This window comes from Cinclus cinclus, chromosome Z (assembly GCF_963662255.1).
Source record: "Cinclus cinclus chromosome Z, bCinCin1.1, whole genome shotgun sequence".
In the NCBI taxonomy this organism is placed as follows: domain Eukaryota; kingdom Metazoa; phylum Chordata; class Aves; order Passeriformes; family Cinclidae; genus Cinclus; species Cinclus cinclus.
In genome coordinates, this window is record NC_085084.1 from 37,277,358 (window position 1) to 37,289,957 (window position 12,600).

Below are 12,600 nucleotides of genomic sequence, written 5' to 3' on the forward strand. Positions count from 1 at the left end.
TCGAGATTGAGCTTCATATTCACATGTGCATCCTCTTCTTCTCCATCCTCTGAGGTGATTTTCAGACTCAGATTTGAGTCTCAGATTTCTCAAGTCGATTCCAATTAATCCATGAAAACATACTACAGGACTCTGCCCTGGGTGCACATAATGAATAGGGCTCATGAATGTAGTTGTGCATTGGCATTGGCTGGTCACAGCTGGGTCTGCTTCTGAATGTTCTGTGTGCACCTTTGGAACATGGAGGAAGAAGAAGGGATTCTTTGCCTCCATGCAGTCATACTGCATATGTGCTGAGTGTGTGTTTGAGTTCAAGCACAGACAAAACTGCCTGTTCAAGCTCTGACACTGCTGGCTTGCTGTTTTTATCAGTGCTGACTGTGCAGCACAGACACTGCTTGATTTTTAAGCAGGAGCTCCTGGGGCAGAAGAGATGACCCTCAGAAGAAGAGGTCCTCCCTGCAGTGGCTCTGTGTTGAGCCAGCCCAGCAAAGGTGCTGGGTGTGCAGCAGAGGAGGAGGAAGAGGAGGGGGAAGGATGAGCTGGACAGCTGGAGTTCTCCAGCAACTGCTGGAGGAGTTGCCTGGTTTCTAGTGTCATCATCCATTTTCGTAGGCTGTGTGGGTCACCCTGGGAGACTTGAGAAGATCCGTGGAACAAATTGTTGCTGCTTAGCAATCCCTTGCTTTTGTTGTTTTCTGTTTTGATTGCCCTGTCTTGGTTGTGAGAAAAGATTCTAAATTTCAGAGGTGCTGGTCAAGTCCCTGAGTTTCTCTTGCCCTGCTCCTGTGCAAAATGATCATCTCTGATGTTTGCTGGGGGCCATGGCTACCAAGACAGCAGTACTGGACCTATGAAGGGCAATTTTTCAGGCTATACCAACACCTTAAATGCAGAATTCAGGTTTGCAGAGTATCAAGTGTACGGTTTTGCAGAGTGAACCCTGTGTTTTTCACCTGTGGGTGACCTGAGATGTAACCTATTGTGGCATCTTCCAGGTGCATGGCTGTTCTGAGACTATGGGGAAATGGGTCTCTTTATGTGCTGCAATATGGTGGTTGGGATTGTGGTTTGTGAATCCCTGGGTGCAAGCCACAGTGCTGTAGCACAGAGACCCACAGCCGCTCTGTGGGTCTGTACCCCAGGACAGAGACAGATGACCTTTTGGATGCTGCCATAGCTACAGATAATGTGTGTATTGAGGGTGATGGTTGTCTGCAGGTGGCTGCTCTTTCCCTCTTGTCCGACTTCTGTGTTGCAGTTTCAGTGTTTGTGCCCCCCTCTCAGCATGCTCGGAGCCAGGAGCCACCTGACCGTGTTTGGGTGAGCTGAGCTGAGGGCTGGAGCTGCGGTTCTGCTGGGTTAGCGGTACATGCTGCTTTTCAGCCCCGTTTGAGCCTTTCTAATCCGGGTGGCTTAGTCAGCTGCTGCCCCATCATTTCTTTCTGTGTTGTTTTCGGCTGCCCTGGGCCGTCAGCTGACAGTGGTGAGAAAGTGTTGGCTGCTGCTCATTGTGGCTGTGCTAAGTCTGCTGGAGCTGTGATTGTGGCAGTAATCCTCTGCAGGGGGAGGACTCCAAGCCCGGCTGGGTTGGAAGCCAGCCTGGTGTTGAATGGAAATGGCAGTGGCATGCCACTTCCATGGCAGCGTAGCTGTGAAGTGGCCCAGAGCAGCACAACAGCTTAATCCTTGCTGCAGTGCCTGCTCTTTCTGGAAGATCCACAGAAAGCAGGCACGTCCTGCCCCACTCACCTGCATGAGTTCCATGTGCCATCAGGGTCTGGGTGCCCGAGGGAGAGAGAGAGAAAGAGAGAGATGTGCTCAGAGCACTCGTGAGAGCAGATGAGCTGCCTCAGTATTTTGTGCCTCAGTGCACAGTGTTTTGCTGAGAGCTTCCTACTGCTTCTCTCCAAAGGGCCTTTTGCCATGGCTGTGCTTTCCTGGGTGTGCCTTCTGGACAGTTCCCCATATGGTGCTGATGGTGTGGGCAGGTGCCCTTGGAGGAGGAGGCAGCCTTCGGGCTGCAGTGTGGATCTGCTGGAGCTCTGGTCTGGGCCAGGGCTCTTCCCAGGGGCAGGAGATACTCCTGTGTGTGGACTGTGGCTTTAGCAGCAGCTGTTTGCAATTGCCTAGGCAGAAACTTGGAGCAGTTGGATGGTGATGGCAGCAGATCCAGAGGTTGTCAAGCTGAGGTGGGCATGAGGAGATAGATGTCAGGAATAGGGAGGAAGCCACAGGAACTGGCAGCGGCTGGGTGAGGAGTGGAAACTTGGAGGTGGGCGCTGGGGATGAAAGATGTGCTGAGTACAGCAGGTGAGGAAGTGAGGCCAGTGCCCCAGTAGGAGCAGGGAGACTCGGGATGGGCCTCTCTGTGTGCACCACAGCTCTGAATGTCATGAGAGTGGACTGAGCTAACCCCTGTTGTTGTCCTGAGCAAGCTGACTGCAACTGCAGTGGAGAAACCTGTCCCCACACCTGTGCTGTGTTTTGTTAAGGATACTATTGCATAGGGGACAGAAGGACTAAGCCATCTAGCTGCGCAGGATAGATTTTTCTGCATGTCCTTCCACCTCAGGCCATGCACTCTGGAACCTAGTCCTCAGCCCATGCAGACACTGCCCTGCCCCACCAAATTCTCTGTTTTCATGCACCCAGGGCCTGGCCCTCAAGCTCTCAAGGGCTTTGCTCCCCACCCTTATCCAAGACAAAACAGCTGGTGTCTGTCTGGGGTTGTGCCTTCACAGTGCACCACCATTCTCCCATGGAGAGCTCTCTGGGGCCTGGCCTTTAGCCATGCTGGACCATGAATTTCAGTCTCTTAATTGATAGGAAAGTTGTCACAGTGTTTACTGAGGGCAGGCAGAATGTTGCCATCAAGTCTGCCCAACTCTCAGCACCCCTGGAGCTGGCCCTGAAGCAGTGCTAGGCTCTGTTCTCCACCGCTGAATGCTGTGGCTTGGCCCGCAAGCTGTCAGATGTTATGGCTTCCCTCCTGCACTACCTGTGTGAAATGTTCCTCCATGTCTTGGTCTAACCCCATCTGGCCACCAAGCACCACACACAGCCACATGCTCACTGCCCCACCAGTGGGTCTGGGGAGAGAACTGGAAGGGTATAATCTAGAAGACTCTTGGTTTGAGATAAAGACAGCAAAATATGGAAAGAAAATATGGAAAGTAAAAGTAAATTTAAAAAGTGCATAAGAAAAAAAAAAAGACAAAAACCCAAAGAATTAATTCACCACTTCCCATCGGCAGGCAGCTCTTCAGTCATCTCCAGGGATTCCCCTCATGCCTCATGGTGATTTGGGAATACAAATGCTGCCACTCCAAACGTCTCTTCCTTCCTCCTTCTTGTGCCCAACTTGAAATACTGAGCAGCATGTCAGATGGTCTGGAATATCCCTTTGGCCAGTTCAACCTCCCATGTACCTCTAACTTCCTTCCCAGTGTGGCAGTACAAAAAGCAGAAAAGGCCTTGGCTCTGTGTAAGCCCTACTCAAGAATAACTAAAGCATCTCTATATTATCAACCCTGTGTGCAGCACAATCCCAAAACACAGCCCCATTCTAGCCACTGTGAAGAAACTTCACTCTATCCCAGTGGAAATCAGCACACCCCAGCTCACCTCAAGCCAAACACCACTGAGACTGGCTGCCGGGCCATACCTTGGGCTGCCCTGTGTCCCTTTGCAGGCAAATTTCAGAGAGACAAACTCCCCCTGCCAACTTTACCCCCAGAGGGCCCCTTGTGCCCTTTCTGTGGTGGGCCACCCCCAGGGCACAGCTTGCCAATGCTTCCCCAGCACGTGCCCCCTTCCAGAGGGGAATGGCACCTGCAGAGCAGCATCCCACACCTTTCTATTGCTCCTCCCAGAAATGCTGCCTGCTGCTCCATGTGCTGGACCACCTCAGTGCCCCATGAGACCCAGCAAGACCTGCTGGCTACACACTCCTCAGCAACATTGGGAAATCAGTCCTTGAAACCTGTGCCCTCAGTACCCCATCATACTGCCATTTGTTTTCTTCCCCAAACTGATAATAATTTCAGAGAAAGATTACTTAAAGAAAGATGGAACAAACTTTTATAGTCCAAGAACAAAGTAGTTAAAGCATGAACATCTTTTCATAACTGCAGCACACTGTTTCTCTTGAAATAATTTTTAAACCACAGCAGCAGCACGTCCAGTGTCTGGAGGGCTCCTGAAGGCCTTTCCCAAGTCCGCGGAGGGTTTTGCTATTCTCAGTCAGAAAGCAAGAGGGCAGCAACCTCCAGTTTAACAGTGAGTTAACTAGCCAGAAAAAATCATGAAGCGTCTGTGCCCAGCAGCAAATGTCTGTGTTTGTATTAAAAAGGAATTGCCAGAACGAAAATTCCTATTTTAGGAGCATGGTACTTTATTGACGCTGCTTCATTTTTCTGCCAATACTCATAAAACTTGGCAGACACCTGGAAGGATATTTACAATTAACAGAAACTCAAGCAGCTCCCTCTAACAGGCAGATACAACTGAGATATTGGACAGGTAAATGTTATTACCAGAACTGCTGGCACAGCAGTTACAAACTTTAAAATCCTGAAAAAAGTCCCCAAAATGTTCACTTGTAGCCCGAAGAAGCCTGGAAAAGGTGATAAATGTTTCTGGAGGAGAGTAAATGTGACAAGTCATTGTAGACAGCAGTAATACAGGAGTGACAAGTCCTGGTATGGGAATGGCTGATGAGAAGTTAGAAAGAGGAGGTGTCAGCAGGGACCAAAGACTGGGAAGCTGAAGTGGGAGAGTGCAGAAGATAAATGTGCTACCAAGTCAACTGAAGCAGACTCCTTCCCTGTAACAGTTCTGATGGAGTCTCTACAATTCTGGCATGTCCTAGATGAGTACCATTTCCACGCCTTTGTTGCAGACATGCTGAGACTCTGTCAGATGGTGACCTCAGCTTCCATAAGTTTTTTCTGCACTGGAGATGTTGGGGTTTGCCTGTGGAGATTGTGGTTTATAAGATTGAGAGTCAGTAATAGAAGACCTGCCCTAAGCTCTGCTCCATATTTTATAGGAGAGGCTGCTGGATCAGAGGACACCAAGCCATTCCTATGTGACAGAAAGATATAGGAGCAGGACCTTCAATGCAAGGCTGTGTAGTGACCATGTGACTGGATTAATGTGTTTCAACTTAGCCAGTTTGAAGCAGGACTGGCAAGATCCACATGTGCTTGCTGCTGAGAATGTTTTGTACCTTATGAGCTGCCTGTGCTTTGGCAATTGCAGGAGGGAAAGCTTCTTTGAGACAGGAGGTACTAACCTCAAAACAGTGCGCAAAGGAGTGGAGTTGTAAGCAGCATCCCCAGAAATCCTAGGCTGACAGCAACCTTATAGGTATTTGGCACGGACTGGAGGGCACTGTTCCAGCAGAAGTGTCAGTGCTTGCCTGTGAGTGGCCAATTGTGGTAAACGATCACTGATTAACAGCACAGGTTGGCTGAGGAAAGCCCTGAAGGTGACAGAGCTTGTCCCTGCCTCATTTTCCGGTGTGGAGCGAGGTGTTGTCTGTATACAATTTCACTGTGTGGTTTTCTGACGCCTACTCTGCCCCTGTCCCCAATTACAAGGGCCCTGCAATAAGTCAGCAGGCTCCTGGTCAGAGCACTTGTCTGGGCAGATTCTGTGCCTCATCCATGCATGCTGTTCTACCTCTCTAACCTGTCTATAACCATTTTGTTGCTCTTGGTTTTCCCCTCCCTCTCTCTCTCTCTTTCTGTGATTCCCTAGTAGACTTCTAGTTTGGATTTATTGTTTTCCAGAACCTGAAAGCCAGGTTCTGGATAGACCAAGAGAATGCTTTGCCAGCTACAAGAGAACTTTGGGGACATTGTGAGAGACAGAGACTCAGTCAGGAGTGAATGTTGAGCCTCATTAGTTGATAAGGAGGCACCAGTTTGGCCTATTTGTAATACTCATGTCAAGGCTGCTTGCCTGTATGTGGGCACCTGCATAGGCGCTGCTCTGTCTGCATGGATTTGTTTTCAAGATGCTGATGCCACCACTGCTGTGTGTTCCAGCATTTGGTTATTCAGTCTTGGCAGGAGGGATCACAGGTGCTACACTTGTTCACAAGAAGAAAGCATGTTTTAGGGCCCAAAGCTGTCATCTGATGATCAATTTGATATCCATAATGATTCCTTTAACCCTTAAATTTAGTTTCCTTGTGACTTAATTATTTACCTAAAGTTTTTTTTTTTTTTTTTTTTTTTTTTTTGTTTAGCTGTGCTTTAAAGAGTATTGTTTGACTGTTGGTTAAATCCACACTAAAGTTAAGCTGGGATTTTTCATGGTCCAACCCATCTTTCCCATTCTCAGACACCAGTTCCCCTTGATGAGAAAGTGGTATAGCCAGACTGTGAGGCACAACCTGTATGGGCAGGGAGGGACTGCGTGTAGTTGTCTACTCCTCTTGCTGTTCTCTCAGCTCAGAGGAGGGCAGGGGTAAAATTAATTTCAGGTTTGGATGTTTTGTGGTTTGTTTTTTCTTTTCTTTTCTCTGTATGAAGGTCAGTGGTTTCTTTTGCTTCCCCTCTTTTTCCAGAACCATAGCCCTAAACAGAATTTTTCCATGTATGGTTTTTAAATGTAATTGTAGCTGCTTCAGAGCGTGCTGACTTGCAGTCCAGCACTGAACAGTAAGGTTTGTCCAGAGGTATTGGGACATAACCAAGGCCTCCTCAGTTCTGCAGTCAGTTGTTGAACAGAGCAGGGAGAACCAATTGTTCATTACCAGAGGCAAGGTTACTGCAGCAGGGGCATCCCAGGTGGAGGTGTCCAGTTGATGGACACTCCCCCTCCAGTCATGAAAGGCAGACCTTAACCTCCAAGGACGGGTGAGGTGTCCACCCACAGTGGGGCAGAGTTTCCACCTGGGCCTGGCTCACTGGACAGCCCTTCCACTTGTCAGAGCTGAGTTCCTCCAAGCCAAGGTCCATGAGGTCTGGCCCTTGATTTGTGCAGGCCAGGTCCACTACCACTCACCTGAGCCAAGCACAGGGCTATGTGTGGGTCTGTTACTCACAGCCTGAAAACACCAGGTCTTGTGCTTTGAGAGAAGTGCAAACAGGGCAAGTAATTGTAAAAAAAGCCTTGGAAAATGTGGATCATTATTAAAGTAATCCAAAACATCAGAAATGCTTAACACACTGTGGGTGCTATCACAGAAAGATTTTACCAATTACAGTGCTGTGTGCAGAAATAAGGGTTCTAGAGGTACTTAAATGTTGCAGGGATCAAACTTGGATGTCATTTCACAAATTAAAACATATGAAATCATACTCTTAGAGCACAGCCACCCTTTCACAGGACATGACCCAATCTCAAACAGCAAGGCTATAGAATTCCTATAAAAGTAGTGCTCAGCTGAGATAAAGTTTGTTTGTTTCTGCAGAAGTGTATTCCACTATTTTTAAAGCATAACTACTCCACAAGCATCCAGGGTAGAAGAGATGTTGTATTTTTCACAGCAAATTCTAGTTACAGATCTCTGGAACTTGTAAATAATACTTAGAATACAATATTTCATATTGGTGCAAAATGTACAGTCAAACACAAAACACGTATTGCAAAATATACACAGAATTGTTCTAAGAACAGAACCCAAGGATGAACAGATGTTTAAACATAAGAGAAAAGTCAATCTTTTATAAATTACTTTTTAAAAATCTATTGGTACACTAGGTATGTTATTTGTAGACAAGTTACCAATATAGTGACATGTCTCATTTGCAAGGCAGACATTGAGAAACAAGTTACATAAGTAAAAGCTAGTTTTTGAGACCAATCCACAAGTAGATGTGTGATAACACATTACTGGTTTGAGGCACAGTGTGTGGAAACCATTTTCAACCACTTTAATGCTTATACGTAGGCCTTTTTTTCTGAGAATTAGGCAGATGCACAAAGAATAAGCACTAGACAATAACTTGTCATCTTACATTAGTTTATTGGGTCAGGATTATTTATTACTGATGTATTAGAACATTCACAAGAAATGCTATGAGACACCTTAAGAATATCTTGATAATAAAACAGCATTCATACAACTGTGTTAATTACGATTTAACTAACCAGATGATTTAAATAACCAGAGGTGAAAAACAGTTATTTAAGCAATCTTTAAGTTATAGTTTGAGAAGAATTAAGATGTCATCAGTCATTTGTAAGGAGAGATACTGAAATCTATAGTGAATTACAAACTCTAATGCTTTGCATTCAAAGCAGAGATGTTGTCTTCCAATATTCAGAACTTGTAGCTTCAAGATACTCATTGCTGCTAGCTACACCATTGCTAACTAAACTATCACAAGGATAACTTGCTTTGGGCATGTTTGGAATGCTAGAGTTATATAGCTATTGCTATGCTACAGATCCCCAAATTTTGCTTTAAAATAGCAGTGAAGGCTTTATAAGCACCCAAAATTACACAATAAATACTCAGTAATACTTCAAGCACCTCTTGCTACCCAATTTGGCATGATAAGCAGCACTAAGAAATGGATGCCATGGTGAGACAAGGTGTTAGCAGTTTGACTCGGGCACTCTTGATTTGTGCCTGCCTTCAGAAATCAAAAGAGCTTGTGTGGCTCACTCTTGTCATGGTGAGAGAGGACTGTAAGTGCCAGACAGTCACCACACTTACAACCTTTCTGCAGTCAAGTACAAGGGCAGGCTCTCTGCTCTTCAACCTGCAGCAATCTGTAGGAGAAGCTCTGCTTTGTATGGCTGATGTTCATATTTGGAGTTGCTGCCAGAGGTGTAGTAGGGGATATGCATAATATAAATGAAGCCATATCTTCTAAATCACGTTGTCCCCTAAATAACACACTTGACCAGTGCAGAGTGACATGCTAATAGGCTAAGCTGCCAGGAGAGCTCAGAGGGATAACTACACCAGTAACACTGCCCTATTAAAAAATACTTTGCTTTGGGATAGATCTTAATATCTACAAATGTTTATTTTAAGACTTCAACTTTGTCAGCACTGTTCTGCTATAAAATGTTCTCATAAATTATCTTCACAAAAAATAAAGTCACTCTTTCAGAAAACATGTTCAATACAACACATTTGTATTCAGTACAAATTCTGTCCTGTGAGTCCATAGCAGAGAAGCCATAACCCACACTGAAATCTCTTCAATGCAACGTAACTATGACTCTAAAACCAGAAGGCAACTATTCCATTAATTACCATGGAAAGCAGAAACAATGCTTCCAAAACACACAAGAATGCACTGTTTCAGTGGACATGTATGGGTTTACAATCAATAGTCACTGTCCTGTAAACATTGAAACTGCTGTTCTAACTGCAGGTTAAGGTTAGTAATTTGCATTCATTTCACTGCACTCCACACATACAATGTCTACACTGCTAAAGAAAAAACAACAACAAAACAAAACAATTAAATAGCAAAAGGAATGAAGCTTTGGGCTGGATGTCTCCTGCAGGTAAGTGTCAAATCAGTAAATGTTGACATTATAAATAAAACTTGAAGATTATTTTATGCATTATAGAAGGAGTCTAGTGAAACCTAAAACTTATAATAGCAGCAAACTTGCCCAAAAATGTACACGAACTTTCAGTCAGTCAGCTATAAAATACATTCTGCAATGTGAGAAGCCATCTCTATCCCCAAGCAGGCTTTCAAAGAGGACACAGTGTTAGACATGGAAGGGGATCAGGAACACTGCAGCCAGAGAAACTCCTAAACAATTGTATTCTATAAACTTGTTCTCATTGTTATCTGAAAGTGCATCTTTGTATCTGTAGAATCATCCCCATATTTACAGAAGAAGTACAAACATTGCAATTTTGCCACAACTTAAGCCTATCTAACCTGTATTTTATGTTAAGTGCAAAAAGTATAATGAATTTATATATATTCTGACACATACAAGATCAAAAGCTGAAAATGAGGCAACATTGTCACTGTCACATTGTCACTGTTGGTGAATCCAACGCAATTCAGTAGTTGCCAAGTCTTTGCTGCACATCTGCTAGATGGCTAAAGTAGAAATTGAAGTAGAAATGAAAAAATAGTTGAAACCAAACTGACAGAGCAGCATTCAGACCAGGAACTCCATTCCCCCACTCCCCACACACATTCACCAGCACATGCTCATACCTTCATTACCAGTTTGGGTACAGAGCTAGGCCAAAGGGCAGCCTGGCAGAAAGAGGAAGATGTACAGTCACTCTGAAAATGGTAAGGAAGACTTATGGGGTGCAGACTGAAAGAGCATCTACTGCCAGTGCACAACTCCAATGAGCCACCAATACTCGTGCTGGAATATCGACTGCAGAGTATGCAAGACGGGGCATAACCACAGTCGGTACAGTATTAAATACATATCCAACCAAATCTGTTGGGTCTTCAACGTAAGCCCTTTTCAAGTGTCACAACAGCTCCTATCTTCTCCTCCCACAAAAAAAGGTTTCATTTAATAATGGTGTTAATATGCCAACAGAGCACTACAGAATCACATGCACACATAAATGCTGAGCAATTTGAAACAGCTGATATTCAGATCAAGCACATTATTTACTCTAAATAAATTAAATCAATACAATATTAGTAAGAAGGTAACTGAAGATTAACAACAATTGTCTATAATAGTTCATTTAGTTTAGTTCCTTAGTAAAGTGGTGCAGTGACAGCTTCTTCCTAGTTGTTAAAATGCTACAATAGCCACTGCCATTGGTTTTAAACACACAGATACTTGACTAAAATCTAGAAACAGCAAGCAGAGCTCAAACTGCATACATGCAGACTATACTCTAAACACAGTTGTGCTTTCACTATATTGCTGTCATGTCTTGTTGGAAACTGCAAGTCCTGCCTCATGTCCAAAACCGCTGAGAGAAAGATCCAGAAGTGAGTGCTCTCAGAATGCTGTGACAGGGCAAAAGCTGTATAATTAGGCACTGTGGAAGGAATTACAATAAGGCTTATTCTTAAAGGGTGTGTGCACACGCATGTACACACACATATGTACACACACGTATGTACACATATATAAAACAAAAGGTTTTTGGCAAAATAACCATTTTACCTAAAAATCAATGTGGTGGAAAAAACAGTAATTTAAACAGTACAAATCAAAGGTAAAAGACATGGGGGAAAAAAAGCAGCAAATTTTCTGAAGTAGCACCCGTATCTCAGGGATGAGCTTTTGAATTTTGGTTCTAATTCAAGGCAGAGGTAATGTGTTTATCCATCAAAATAGATTTTAACCAACTGACCACCTGCACTAATCTGCAACATTGGGGTATTTGAAAGGAACCAGGGTTTTCAGGACCTTTTTCTCCCCAATGCTGGCAATGCCTAAGTAGGACACTAGTAAAAGGTCAGGAGAGTGTACCTCAGCATGAGAGATGCTAGTTGTGCTCTTTGTGCCTGCTATGGTTTATAGGCAAGGTAAAAAGGCAGTGGAGAGAGGATGAAGGAATGTGCTCAGGATAGCAAAGAGCCTGCACCTCTTCCCTGTCCACAATTACAGCTCCTGGTCCTGTGTTCCTGATGTTACTTAACACCTGTCTTGACAGAACTGAGCCTCTTCCCCAGTACTTTTGTTGCTGTATTATTTGAAGGACTTGGCCTTGTGACCACTACGTTCTCACACAGTACCACTCAGTCAGTATGGAGAATCATCTATCTGTCCACTGTCACATAAATTATTCTTCATTATTTTGTTCAGTGGAAAGGCTAAGTCTAAATGTTTCATATTAACTGCAAAGAATTATCCCCTCCCTTCATGCAGGCCTTGAATATCATGGAAGAAAATACTAGGTCTTCTCAGACACCATATGCAATGAAAATGTGAGAAAAAAAACATGCACGCACATCCATATAGTCCTGATATAATGGCCTTTACAAAATGCAAAACTAGAACATCTTAATAGAGAGGTTAATGAGGGAGTTTTTCCTTTTAAAAGCTTTACAGGGGGTTTCCTATCTCAGCCGAAATCTGTTCTGTCATCAAAACACATTAAGCATCATCTTTTGATGCACAGTACATTTTTGATACAAAGTGTATTTTTCTTAAGCTATGTTTTCATTCCAGTGTGGCACTCATCTGCTCAAATATATGGCAATTGGTTTCTGGAAAAAAAAAGGGAAAGAAAAACAAAAACTCGAAGCCTTCTTGTCCTCTGCCAGGATCCCCTCTGGAAGAGATTACACTCATACTTCAGTGTCACCTTGCTACCATGATACTATCCCAAAACACACTTGTGCAGAGTTCCAGGGATGGGAATTCTCCAGGAATAATACGCCACAGTAAGGAACCCTCTGGTTAAAATACTGTGATCTGTGAGTTTCATGTTATTTTAGGTAACAGATACAGAGCAAAAGGAGAGCCAGCCAGGTCCTTAACAAGCAAAGAACTTGAAACACTGTCAGGTATGTGCTGCAGGATTATATATGCCTGTAAAAATGGTAAGAGAGGGTTATTTATTTGGGCTGCAGAAGACAGTCAGTACCAGCAATATTAAAATTTTCACATGTTTTCTGTAACAAAAAGTCCAGCTTCCCTTACTGAGTCAGCAACTGGAAAGTAGAC